This window comes from Anarhichas minor, unplaced genomic scaffold (genome assembly GCF_050575085.1).
Source record: "Anarhichas minor isolate MPS153535 unplaced genomic scaffold, ASM5057508v1 ptg000004l, whole genome shotgun sequence".
Taxonomy (NCBI): domain Eukaryota; kingdom Metazoa; phylum Chordata; class Actinopteri; order Perciformes; family Anarhichadidae; genus Anarhichas; species Anarhichas minor.
This window is the reverse complement of record NW_027466450.1, coordinates 12,563,867-12,576,414: the sequence shown is the minus strand read 5'-3', so window position 1 is coordinate 12,576,414 and position 12,548 is coordinate 12,563,867. Positions and strand designations below refer to the sequence as shown.

The following is a 12,548-nucleotide window of genomic DNA, read 5'->3' as shown; positions in this document are numbered from 1 at the left end:
GATTACTGCAGTTTCACCCCCTCTCAATTCCAGAACAATGTATTATTTGTTCTCTTTATTCAGACAATCCTTTATGGTTGGAGGGAAGGGTGTGGATGATGTGAGGGCCATATCACAATGACACTTTTTTTTTTTTAAATCTTGTGTGGCACAGTGGTCTGTAATTTCATTGAGATACACACAAAGAAGGAACATTAAAGGGTTTTACAGCTTCCATTTGGCAAGCAAACAGTCATGTACAGTGCTGCGAGGAGTGTCTTCCAACTTTCTCCTCCAGCAGGACACGAGACTGCAAATTAACTCACTTCCCCTCCTATACACCCCCCACTGTACTTTGGCATTACTCAGGATTTTTTTTCCAAAGCCATGCCTGGTAAAAGCTGTGATTATGCCATATGCTGTTAAAAAATTGAGTTAGTTTGGGACACGGTAAAGTGGAGTTAGAATAATGCATCATCTAAGACAAGCTCATCATCATGATGAGCTCCGTCAGGTTTAAAGGAAAGTTTCTTTGAGTCGGACTGACCTGGTGGACCATCACAGAGGGGAAGCAGGAGACTAAAAAGGTATTGGGGAGACTCTGCCCTGCTGAAGTGCCCCTGAGCAAGATGATGAATCCCTACCAGAGGTGGTGCCAAGTCATTGTTTCACAAGTCACAAGTCTTTGCAGTCATGTCCCAAGTCCTAAACTTTCATAAAGCGCTCTTCACCAAATGCAATTGTATTTTTAACAACAACTACCGCTCAGTTACGCAACACTAGCTCTTAAATGGCGTTCTCCTGCAACTTGACTGGATGCTGTCGGATTGGTTCAAACAAAGAGGTTCTGGGGAATTAAAGTCAAAGGGCTCAAGTCAAAGGGAAGTCACAAGTCATTGGTGTTAACGTTCAAGTTGGGTTGCAAAGTATTTTTATTTCGTCAATTAGTCTTTATTACATTTGTGACTTGAATCGACACCTCTGATATCAACCATCTCTACAGGAGGGTTACGGCTTAATACAAGTCAAAGCTAGTGGCTTCAAAACCTTCACAAAAGTAATCTCCCAACTTTTTAAATATCAAGCTAGATCAACAGTTTTAAGCCTCATGTTTTACATTAAGTACAAGGTAAATATAGCTTGAGGTCATTTTGGAGGAATGCATCAAAATAGTCTCTCCCCAGTGTCTAATTGGGTCTAATTCCTTGCCTGGGGGGGTGGGGGCACTCCAAGTCTCCCAGGTCCATTAATCGAGTATTTATATGGGAGTGCTAGACATGAGCGTAGGAAAGAATGTCTGATATTTACAGATGCCGACAGGGGTTTTAATACAACACCAACAATGGGTTGTACCTGGGTCTGAAATGGGATGCTGAACTCCGTGCATGGTTGCTGAGGTTAGATTTACTTGTAGAGGCAAAGCTCTTGTCAGATTCAAGCACACTGCATATCAAAATGCAGCATGGCACCAGGCTAAAAAACTGGTTAGACAAGGTTCAAAGTGATTTCTAAGAGCGATGTTCAGGCTGCATTTGAGTCTGCATGCTGAACTGCAATGTGGTATCACTCTGCAATGCATTATCTAGTCCAAATATATCCACAAATACACCAAGACATGGAAAAAGAAGCTAACATCTGAAAAAAGAAGAAAATCTAATTTGGGGTACAGCAACTAAATGCATTAGTGGACTCAGAGCGGTTAGAAGCAGAACTTGAAGCGTATAATCACACACTGAACTAACACTGACCTCCAATTCGAAAAGTAGCTGATTGCTGGTAAGAAACCATGACAGAGAGGTTGCCCAGAGATGGACAGCCAGATGAATGCATTCCAGGCCACAATACAAAGTTAAAGCTCAGGCGGGCTAATGGAGCTTAGGGTTCTGCACCATCACACATCATTTGGGACCAGAGCCCATGGAGCCCGGCAACCAGTCCTCTCCCTCGTCAGGCCCCAGTGGGGGCCGTCAACCAACAAACCCTCAGGAAAAGGGGTACGCTAGTGCAGAAGCAACTTCCTTTGAATCAAGCTGCTGTAGTGAGTCAATAGGCTTGTGAAATTACTCAAAACACTGTGGCGCACTATTTTTTACAGGAAGTACATTATGACATAGCTTTGCAAGTATACAACCTTCATGGTTTAAAATGTCATAGGAGAGTTATCATTGAGGTTGTTTGCAGCTGAAGGTGTCCTGTCAACAGTTTTACAGCAGTTTATTGTATAAATGGTAAATGCTTGTTGGGACCAAGTGCATTTTCTTAGTTGCAGTACCGCAGTTGGCCACTGGAGCCGACTGCGCCATATCCACCTCTTAATACATCCGAAGTGTACGCACAGGTGAAGCAAAACATATCCCTGCCAACTGTGCAGGGCAGTGACATTGATAGATTTGTATTGCATGGAAATAATGCAATGTCACACTGTTTAACTGATCATCATTAGCCAAGAAACTACCCCAGCAACATGCAGGGAAGAAGACAGCTAAACAATGTTAATACGGACGTCAACAATGCAAGTTTACAAAATAAATCTGCATTGCAAAAGTTTATAAGAACTGCATTCAACACACTTTTTGGGGATTTGTTCTGGTGAGAAATACTTAATGTAAAATGAACTTTACAGGGAACCTTAAATGTAAAATTTTAGAGCCCTCAGTTGTTTTTTCGGTCTGGCACAAGCCTCTCACTCACAAATCCCCACCCACACAATCTGTAATCACAGCCCAGCCCCTACCCTCTCCTGTACACCGAGTTTGTATGGATGAGACTTGCCACAGGACATCACGTCACTGTTGAAAAGGGCAGCACAGCGCAGCAGATGTCTGCTTTGTGAAAACACTCCTTTTGCCTGACCTCATCCTGACAATGAGCAGATCATCACACATCAATTATGTCGCCCCCAGAGCAGGCCAGTGGGAGGGGCAGTGTACCAGGGGAAGGTGAGGGGTGTAAAATAGGAGTGGGAGGTCCTTTACACGCAGAGCTAGTCATATGAATATGAATGGCCACCACATAATCACAATATGAATAGAAGTCAAGTGAAGCGAGGGGCCACACCCAAAATTTTGCATATCCAGATTATATAAATGTTTGAATTTGAATGAACATTTAAAAGAAAAAAAAAATACAAGCCACAACTGACCTCTCACAAGATACTAATCTGTATTTTGTATTCCCACATACAAAAGCAAGAAAAACAGGGCAGAATTTGAATTAATGCTCATCCCTGCGGCTGCAACAGTGTGCTATCATTAAGACCATGAAAGCAGTGAACAGCAACAGGCTGAACCACATCACAAGCATGGAAGTCAAAATGATGATGAAGCACCAAGGTCACCATCAAAGGCAGAGGAAGCAGTGAGTGAGGCACTGAAATCCCAAAGGCCTCCCAGATCCGTGTGTGTGTGTGTGTTGGGGGGCGGGGGGGGGGGGGGGTGTTACGCTGGGAAGAGGGCCTTGGACCATAAGTGCCACTTGGCACCTCCCCTTCACATCTGCCTCGATCTGTAATTTGGACATGCACGTGGCAGCGGTGAACACAAAGCCACACTGGCATGAGGTAAGCAGTAGAAAATAGCCTAGTCAGTTCTTTCTGTACACTTTAAAGTAGTCATTTATAGATGCTAATGAAGCTGTAATATATGGGATGGAGCGCAGACCAGCCAGCTACTGGGAGAGGACAGGACTTTTGCAAACAATAATAATCTTCTCTCTCTCTCAGAGCCATGTCTTCATATTGACATGTAGGACATTTAAATAGGCTTTTCAAAGTAAAACTTTGTTGATATTCCAGGCCTAAAAATGGATAAACCTGTTCAGTACTTTGATGCTAAATCCAGTTTCTATTACAAGTTTGTATGTGGGAATGGGGGGGGGGGATCACGCTGAGCCAGCTCAGCGTGATCTGGCTCCTCCAGAGGCCACAGGAAATCCTCCTGGCTCTGATGGAGCTGCCAAGGAAGCAACACTTTCCTGATGCTTTATGACCAGGTGGAAGACTCAATGGCTGGTGCAAGAAACACACGCACACACACACAAATTCAGCACAGCGACATGCATTCAGATTATTTGACGAACGTGCTGGTGCGGCCCATCTGTGTGTATTGGTTACGACAATGTGTTGCTATAAAAAGGGTGGTAAGGAAAAGATCTGACACAAGATCATGACAGTTTTATATGCTAAAGAGCACTCTCAATGTGCAACTTAGAAGGTGCAATAACGAATACCTCTAACTCTGTAAATTAAAAGCTCAGGGTGAAGAACTGCTGCCAAAGATCTCCAATTTATTCAACACTCGCTCAGGGTTGCCTGAGACCTCTGTTAAATTACTCATTGATACTCCCCTACCCATACATCAAACTTTGAGGGGGTCCAGGGCTTTAATTTACTTTATTGCACAGCAATTTAGTGTTCCACAGCAGGGGAATACACAGATTCAACTTGTTTGTCTGATCCTTGGAAAAGCAGGAAATAAGCATTCTGATTAAGTTAGCGAGACATCCTCAAAGTAATACTGAAACAAAGACTCTTCTGAGCCTCTTGCAGCGAGTTTTTAGGGAATCAGCATGGAGCATATTAAAAAAAATATTAAAAGATTTTCAAATGACTCCCAATTATGAGTTGTTAAAAGGGCTTAAAGACCGTCTGAGACACGAGAGCTCAACAATGATGAATGAAGGCCTTGTGCCTTTGGCTAGAAGAAACTAGAAACACACATTTAAGGAAGAAAAAAACCACACCACATGTGCACAGCCACAGACAGGATGATGGAAACAGAGGAGCAAGATGTCTTTTTATAGCCCAGAAAGCACCAGCTCTGTCAGGTCTGAGGACTTCCTCTCTTCATCCTGCTCTCCATGTCTCGGCCTTCCACTGTGGCATTTCAGGCTCTCTCAATATAAAACACAACTGGTCACTGAAGTCCTGCTGACATATATACAGACTGTCCATGAAACTAACTGTACTAGACCAGTATGACCATTTTTTTATTGGTTTAACTTCAGTTGCATTGGAATGTTCTCAGCTCAACAACATATTATAAACTTATCCATTTGAGGATGACCTATCTGAAAAGAGGATGATGTCTTATCTACTATATACTGTACGTTTGATTTGTTTTTCAAAGTAAAGAAAAATGAATGACGCGTCATCTATGAGCCCTACAGGCATCGCAACACCCCCGGCACAGTGCACACACTCGCACCCACACAAAGGCTGCATAGAAATAAACTGCTACGCCTTTTTTAGTACAAGATAACTTGGCATCTCTTTAAAGAAGCAAAAGGCTTCAGGGTGACCATATGACCCACTGAGTCCATTCAGACAACAGACAGTCATTGTGGGTCTGACCAACAGTGTAATGTTGGTCCTACAGCAGCACCACAGTGGCGGGTGACAACTTGTCCCGCTCCACACCATGAAATGAGGAGGCCACAGACCAGGAGGATTTGGTAGAAGGGACTAAAGTAGTCATGGGGTCCCTTTTCCCTAGAGCCAAAAAAACAGCGCATTGTACCCTAGAATTACACACTGTGGCGGCATTGTGCCAGCCTTGTTCGGTTCAGTGTAGAAAAGCAAAGCCGGCGTAATGGCGGATCTTCTTTATGGCAGTATTGCGGGATCGCTGTGTAAAAGGGACTAGGGATTCCTGCTGCGTTTTATAGCAGAGGTGGGCTACCTTGGCTGAAATGAAGACTACCGCCAACAAAACATTTAGAGAAAAAGAGCTTTCAGTGATCAATAACATGTTGCAAGGGAACATAACCTTAAAACTTATTTTAACTGCATATCTGCATCGGACATTTAATTCGGCACAGAGTAGATTACTGAAAAAATGGAATCCAGCTTTTCAGTAAAACATTGATAATTTCCCCCCCCCGATTAATCAACTTTTCAGAATATAAATTTACCCAAGCTTCAATGCAAAAAGCTAGCTTGGCAGTGGACATTACCTGGCACAAGCTTAACCGCACTACGATGTCAGATTAGTTTTCCATAAACCGTTTCTCTGTGTAATGTCAAGCCTGACCCTTTGGGCTCATAGTCAGGTCCTTTGGGACTTGGCTAAATGTCCACAGCCAAATGAATCCTCAATCTGCACAAATAACATCCAAATCAGTTTGACAGCTTGTTTGATTGTCATGTGACCGATCACATGCTGCCCAACCATGACTGTGCTCCAGCTGCAGCACTGCAGCAGTTCAACAGCAGGAGCTGCAGTCCACCATCAAAAGCTGATGTTCCCTCATTGTCCACATTACATTAACTACAGTTCTGCTGTGTACGGCCATATGCTCAGATTAAAATACACACGAGGCCTAAAAAGTGGATTTGGTCGCAGTTTGACCCAAAAAGTCTGTCTTAACAAAATGACACAACTTTTTTTGTTTAGAAAATAGTTCTATAGCATCTTCAACAAATGAATGGAAATATGTGTGCCCCTTGATGATTGCCTCCAACAAATACAAAAACATACATTATTGTCAAATATATAAGGTTCTATGGTGGAACAGCAGTGAGTCTTATCTCCCAACCTCCATTTCGGTATGCCTCTCACGTGTTATGCAAGCTGTGTACACAGATAAAAGGCTAATACCCCATTGTTCTGGCGATGAATAGAGAGAGTTTACAATGGTTTTGGGACAGTCACAGATAAAAGAAAATCTATGAAATAAAATCTTGTGCTCACAGAAGCAATAAATGACAGCGCAGGCAATGTGTAATCAGTATTGTGTTAAGTTATCAGCAGGTAGGTGCATTATCTTTGGAAACAATAGAGAGGAATTCATAACCTTTCACAATTAATGGTTGTCAATAGGTTAAGTAATCGCAGATGCTATGGGCTGCCAAACAGAACCTGGTTCACACAATATGAGAAATTCAATATGCAAATTGGCACAGCCATCAATGTAGAAAAAAGAACAATAAATACAAATCAAAAACTATTGTCTTAAATAGCATTAGGGCCCTATGGAAAGTGAATTTAGGACAGCTGTTCTGTAATAGCTAAATCCTATCCAAAGATAAAATAGGATTTGTTTTTTTTCAGAAATGCAGTTAGGAAAAATATTTCTATATCCTTAAAGATAAGAAAGGATTTCAGACTTAGGAAGCTTCTGTAATGAGGCTCCAGACCCATGTGTGCAAGTATGTATACAAGTGTACTGCTGCCTTCATGCACAAATGCAGCAGTCGATTATGAATGGTTGCATCATCTACTTTAACACATTTGCATTATATTCTTGGGTTGAAGCAGTGGGTGGACAAAGGAACACACACACACTTTCCCGATCATGTCTCTCAAGGTTCACCCCGCTCACCATTACGCCAACACATGCCGGAGAGGACTCACTCTGCCCACCTGAGTCAAAATGCCATTTCAACAAGTGCCTACTTAAATCTACCTACGCTCAGGTTCTGTGCTGCAATTTATGTAGGCCTCTTTGAAAACAGTCTTATATAACACCAAATCAGTGTCCACGTGGAGTAAGCTTGTTACCGAATAACTGCAGCTGGATAAAATAACAGAAAGAATGCACTGATCGAAACAGATATGAACTGTTTTACATCTTATATTTGACGGTTAGAAACACGGATATCAAACAGGACTACTTTATCTTATAACTACCATTCTTGTGTCTTATTAGGGGCCTCCTGTGTTATCAGTTTTCCTACAGTTTGGGATTTTACAACATATTCTGACACTTGAGTCCGCTGCGTAACAATACTGCATTCACACAGCTAATATCAACTTGGGGAACTCAATTATTCCACAAGAAATGTAGGCGAATACAGTATTTCAGTACAACAGTTTGAAGGTAAGACCAATAAAAGGGTGCAAATGTATTTGGTAAGCTGCCAAAAACAAATTATATAAATTATAGAGGGAATTTCCAACTTGTATTTTTTGCCTTTTGATCAGTGTTCCAACTGACAACAAAGGTAACCACAGCTATGATGTCATGATGCAGTAAATGGCTCCAAAGTCCATCCCCCCTGCGGACAAAGCGCTGTTACCATGGCTCTTTTATCTTAATCAAACACATAAAATAGTCTCATGCCTATTGATCATATTTTTAAATGAATCCTTACACAAATGGATCAATGGCAGGTTTGTGTTGCACATTATGACATAATTCATTTGCTCTCACAAACTTGGCAGTGGTTTAATAAAAAGGAAACCTGATGTGATGCCAGGGCTTCACAGCGACAATGGATCTAATAGAGCTAAACAATAGGACTACTGCAAAAGCCACGTGCAACTTTCTATACAAAGGGATGAGACAGTAGTCGTAATGCAAACATACACATTACGTAGGACGGGATCACTCAGAGGGAATGCTTTTAGTGTGATCCTTGTCAGGCAGGCACTCAGTACAAGCAGCTCACTCCCCCACATGTGACCTCTGGTCTTCTTCAGCACTTTTTGACGTAATCGCAGGCCTTTCACTGGAAACTGCACAATTCAATATAATGCATGTTTCGTGTTCTTTGAATACACTGGAGTTTCCTTATTTTAGCTTGTATTATGGTTGGGACAATCAAGGATTTTAACGTCATACTCATTCTTGAGATATGACAAACCTATTTACTGTATGGAGTAATACAGCAGTTACAAAAAAGCAAGGCTATGATGAGCATTGCAGGGACTCTCCCCCCCTTAAGAACAATTAAAACAACTCATAGTGAGATAATATTCCTAGGTGTCAAACCTTTACAACAAAGCAGATTTCACAGCCAAGCTGTCCTAACCTTGTGCATAACAGCTGAAACCCCCGACATACGCCTTGCACGGGGGCCTCCGCTCAATTAGCCAGTCGTGATGCCCCCCCTGCAACCAATGCTCTAGTGGCACTAGGTATTGAGCGCAGAGAGCATCGGGGGTCTCAATACCTCATTAAATGTTGGGGAAATACGATCCTACCCTAGAGACGTGGGGCTAGCTGCCTGTCGTCCACACACACACACACACACACACACACACACACACACACACACTTCTCTCAATCTGTGTCTGGCTTGGGCGGAAGGGGACATACAAAAAAAATGACCAGGCCATCTGTAATGCTGCTGTGCTGGAGAAAGGCCACTGATTAGTTCATCTCTAATGCTTCGACTTTGTGTAGAGGGGAGGAAAACACCTGCCAGTTAATTATGAGGCGCCTCATCTGGGCAAAGGAGCATTTTGCTAAATTGGCCAGGAGAGGAAATGATGGACACGTGAGTGGTCCTCTATAAACCCAGCTGGAGAGTTCATTCACATTTCCAGAGACATGCACAGCCACATGCATTTTTTTTTTTCTCCACCCAGGTACTTTTGGTTATGACATTTCAGTTCAATCTAATTTTGAATATTACAAAAATGTACCCAAATCACAATCTCTATGTTGTGATTTGGTAAAATTCACAACAACTGCATGGAAACCTCTTATATCTTGGTTGATCAATATACTGGTCTCTGGCTTGGCAAGAGCCAGGGTATATCTGCAATAGGCCCAACTCTAATTTAGATGGAACTTAACAGGCAATTAGTCTACTAACAAGTTTAGAGATAGGGGACCAGCTGCAGTTCTCCCTCCAGCTGATGGGCACACACACACACACACACACACACACACACACACACATACACACATACCTCCATTTGTCCAGGGATTACAAGAGCAGGTGTGAAATGGATGAACACCTGCACACACACTCACTGTTCCGTACTCGTGCTCATGCAAAAGACACAAAAACACCACCACTCATACACAAGGTATGTCAGGCACCCGTGGAGATGCAGAAACACCAGCAATGAGCCACTGACGATGCAATGACATTAATTAAAAAGGTTACGAGTTTGACTAATCTAATTCTGCTCAGGCACATTTTCCTGGCTTTTAATCAATAACCTTAAGATATATTCATCTTTCATCTCATCTAAACAGACTATCCAGGGTGCTTAGTCATTTCCAACAGCACTGACGAAGACGATGAATTAACTTTAATAAACAGAATGTGCTGTGTGTTCTGAGGAAAGCGAGGACCAGTGATTGTTTTAGGGACAGCATGTGTATGACATGTCAGCTGACATGTTGTCACTGTGCACGGCATTTTACAGTGGAACTTACTCTAGGTACATTGTTCTGCCAAAAAGTCACAGACAACAGATGTGTGACGTTCTGTCATGGTGTGGTCTATGAAACGGTCGTGTGCAAAATCTTCAAAAAAAGACTCCAAGTGGGCGCAGCCAACGAACACGGTGGTGTTATTTACACTCTGTTCCTGTTTCTGAAGGGGGGTTTAAGGGTTGAGCAATTATCTGTTGCTCATTTGTTCTGTTAAATATATTTGCAGTGACAGTAAGGTGAGAAATTCAATGGCGTCAGTAGTTTCATGCTTAAAAACAAAAACAATAAAAATGCACCAATATTGATATTAGGGTTAATGATGACTTGTTTTGCTGTTGAATATGTTCTGGAAAAAGAATCCCCCAAAGCATCGATCAGGCTGGGAGATTATTATCTCTGCAAACAATCATGTGACAAAATGTCCTTTTTGGTAACTTACTGCAAGTCAATAGGGGTTCATATATACAACCTAACATCTTCAGGGGCTATGGCAAATTCAAACATCCCTGTGAGCTCCTTTTGCCTTAACTGATGCGACCTGAGCTGCTGACATTATACTGTTCAAGTGCCTGATGAGGCAAAGACAGGAAGAGGAAGATTCCTAGGACCCCCTGATGTTACCTTAATTAAAGCCAAACACTGATCCCTTCAGTCACTGCAGTAATAAAGCCCCTCAGCCAGTTCAAGCTCATCCATGCAAAAAAATAAGGTCATGAAACACTTTGTTGAGGTGGGAAACATCACCAGGAATTGGAAGTCATTTTTTTTATTTAGAAATATTGAGCGGACGCCGTGATTATATCCGTACAAGATATCTATGATTACTTTTTATAAAAAATGATGCACTCTTCTTCTAAAGCTGAGCATTTATCCAATCTATATTGTTGCAAAATCTAATTTTTTTTTTTACCCTACCTTGCTCAAAACTCAAAATTAGCAGTTTTTGCTGCAAAGCTGTATGACTGCAGAACTATAGCTAAATCAAAGAATAGGCTACAATACAGAATTATTAAGGCACGGTACGGTGGGGCTGATTCTCATGAAGTCTTTTTAGTTTCAGTTTTTTAAACTTATGTACACTACTCTGGTGAAGGCTATCGTCTAATAAATGCATTTTCTGTAGCCTTAAAACAACAGACCCAAATAATTGTGAAGCTAAGTGAGCTCTAATAGGAAAAGGTGGAAACAAATGAATTTGCCTCGTGTTTAAGGCATGACACACCATGCATATAAATCCCTTGTAGTGATGCTTGCTCTCTGCTCTGCTTTGAATACCAATCAAGTCAAATGTATTCAAATTACAACATCAAAATGTATTTCATAGCCACAGCTGTCCAGCTGCTTCTAGATTTATATACAGTGTATTTAAAAAAAAAAAAGTCACATTCACATTTGTTGACAACGCGTCGATATGGAAAAGGTTAAGCACCAACACAGTATGGTTAAAGGTTCTGAGTCTACTAAGGGAAAGCAATGCTAACAATCTACGCTTGCTCTATGGGCCTGGAAGAGCCGGGGAATTTTACACTCTGAAGTTAAACATTTTTTGCATCATGCGCCACTGAGCAACTTTCATGGGAGTAAATGGGGCGCCGCCTCAAACACTGGAAACTTGTCACAGGGCTTTCTGCACCTAAATCCCAGAGGCGGAAGTTGCCATTTCTCTTCTCATTCTTTACTTAGACAGCTTGAATCTCCAGACGGAATAAATAAACGAGTTAATTGATGACGCGATGGTATCGTATGAGAGTGACCAAAGCTCAAGTAGCCCACAGGAAGGACATGGAAATCAGAACAACTGTGCTGATGTATTTGACAAGACTGAGGGTTTAACATTGCTTGAGGACGATAAATGCAAAGCCCAGAGCTTGGTCCAGATGGCCTGACGGGAGGATTAAGATCAATTTATGGAGCATGTTGATACAATCTGCCTTTGACTGGCATTTTAGGTCCCGTTCAAGAGCCTGTCCTATTAAACGGGGTTTAATCTTCTTTACTTAAAGCCTAATAGTAAGATGGTCAGCATTTAGAGGATGTACATTTCAGTGAATAGAAAGCATTTCTTTTTGACAGTGTAGCCAAGTCATCCATCACTGAAGATGCCGCCATTGAGAGCAGAGACGTTGCAGGCTTCTTTCTATTTCACCATGCCCCTAGTTTGGACAGTTTTCTGGTTGTGTATTCTATTGTAGCTGGTTCTGCTTTATTAGGTGATGGATGGTAGATATATTTGATTACATCTTATTCTCTCTGGTTTAATACATTCATCCTGGCTCTGTGGATTCACAGATGGCTTCGTCTTGGTTTTAAAAGTTTTAGCCAGATGAGTTGGAATGGCTCAGACAAACAACAAAGAAGTAATTGAGTCAAACACAAAACCTATTTTGCTAATTGATTACATCTGTCATTTCTTAGTCAAGAACTTTAAGTTAGAAGCTTTAAAAAAAAGGAACATA

At 41.8% G+C, this 12,548-nt stretch overlaps 1 protein-coding gene across 3 annotated transcripts in view; it reads right to left on the bottom strand.

The window, feature by feature from the left end:
* myo1b (myosin IB) overlaps positions 1-12,548 on the bottom strand; it is a 48,273-nt gene that overhangs the window by 31,092 nt on the left and 4,633 nt on the right. The gene's annotated exons all lie outside the window — the stretch shown is intronic.